Source organism: Pyxicephalus adspersus, unplaced genomic scaffold (assembly GCF_032062135.1).
Source record: "Pyxicephalus adspersus unplaced genomic scaffold, UCB_Pads_2.0 Sca5354, whole genome shotgun sequence".
Lineage (NCBI taxonomy): Eukaryota > Metazoa > Chordata > Amphibia > Anura > Pyxicephalidae > Pyxicephalus > Pyxicephalus adspersus.
In genome coordinates, this window is record NW_027322357.1 from 1 (window position 1) to 1794 (window position 1794).

At 37.3% G+C, this 1794-nt stretch overlaps 1 non-coding gene across 1 annotated transcript; it reads left to right on the forward strand.

Annotated features, from left to right (window-relative positions):
• The first annotated feature begins 34 nt into the window (after positions 1 to 34).
• Positions 35 to 116, forward strand: TRNAS-GCU (transfer RNA serine (anticodon GCU)). The gene has a single exon. It is a non-coding gene; the product is annotated as a tRNA-Ser (tRNA).
• The last annotated feature ends 1678 nt before the right edge of the window (positions 117 to 1794 follow it).

Below are 1794 nucleotides of genomic sequence, written 5' to 3' on the forward strand. Positions count from 1 at the left end.
TATCTTGTTATTGCAACTTTGAGTTACACAAGGTGACGAGGTGGCCGAGTGGTTAAGGCGATGGACTGCTAATCCATTGTGCTCTGCACGCGTGGGTTCGAATCCCATCCTCGTCGATAGCTTCTTTTATGTATAACAACATAGACATTGTCTATAGAGATTCAATAATATAGACAATCATTAAACCCTGTTATTGACAGTTTTTAATGATTTATTATGCTGGCTTTTACTGAGCCAGAAAATAGCACAGAGTCCCCCATGGGCCATGTTTAAAGCTGTCCACCTCAATGTCTGCCTTCAATGAAAACAAGGGCATTGGTGGAGTCACAATACAAGGCTCCAAATATAAGTGGCCAATGACACAAAGTAAAAGCCAGGGCTCCTGTGCCCTTCAGGTATGTTTCCAAGGCTATGACCAGCCACAGATTCTCATTGGTCCACCACTATGATGGGTTACATGACTGGTCAAGAGAAATATATTGAGGTGGAGGGGAAGCAGGTCAGCTTTGATACTGCAAAGTAATAGAGAATCTATCAGACTGCTCCAGGATTAGAAAAATACAGCTAGTTCAAGGATAAGCAACAGCATGCTAAAGGATGTTGAAATATAAAGGATATACTTGAAAGGTTAACAGCTAATAAAACAGTTGAGAGAGCAAGTGTATAATGTTTTTCCTAATATTTGGGGAAAAGTCAGTCCAGGGAATGAACAGGAGAAATTAGTGTTTACTCCCAACGCATTTCGCTTTTCAGCTTCTTCAGGGGAAGTAAAGACACAAATAACAATGTGCAGGTATTTGAAAAGGATTATTATTGGTTATTGCCTTCATTCTAAAAAATAGATTCATAGATAACCTTAACAATGTTCTTCTATACTAAATTAATAGATAAGGGGTGGGGATGTTATATTCTTCTATCCAAGAGGAGAGTAATGTTGCCGTTGTATTAAACATAAAACAGTTTGAAAGCTCATTACATTCTTCCATTCTCAATGGATGGACTTTTATAAAAAATAAATATTTTTTTAGCAAGGAATAAAATAGAACATCAATTGATTAAATATCAGACAAAAAAACAACATCAATTCTAGGTTAAACGTAAACCAACCATTGTGTCATGCGGAAGAAAGGGTATGAGTTCAAAGAAAAAGTAGGTAAATCAACTCAACATCTGACGTGTTTCACCCAATTGGCTCCTACAAGGGGAGATTTGTTAGGAAAACACATTGATGACACACTTTAGATGTATTAGTAAGGATTAAAATGGTTTCCTGGTGTGAGTTACAGTGGAAGCTTCTATACTAAGCAATCATATTTCTAAGCATGTGGCCAGGGCTGTCTCTGGGCAAAGGCATGAAATGCATTGGATTGACAGCATGTGACCTGGATAGTTTTCCTGACACCTGTTCCACCTTCGCTGTCCCTATTGATCTTTTGCAGAAGTATCAGCAGCAGCAGGTCAGCCAAGCTTACGTAACACTTCAATGAAAGGTATTCATTCTTTCTACATTTTGTTGAGAGGGCAACTCTAAAAAGGAACTTCTGTGTTATTTTTAGAGGCAGAATGATCCATGGAGGTCATTTTTGATTTTGTCCATAGTTACACCCTACACATGAGTACATATATTACTATATATTATTATTATATTAATATCACAATATTACACCATAATAAAGAGTAACAACCACATTTTTAGCAGCTAAATGTAATACTCTCCACAATCAATCTTTGTTAATATCAGCTGAACTAGAAGTATCTTCTAATTTATGGGGTTACCAAAGAGAGGGCCATCCC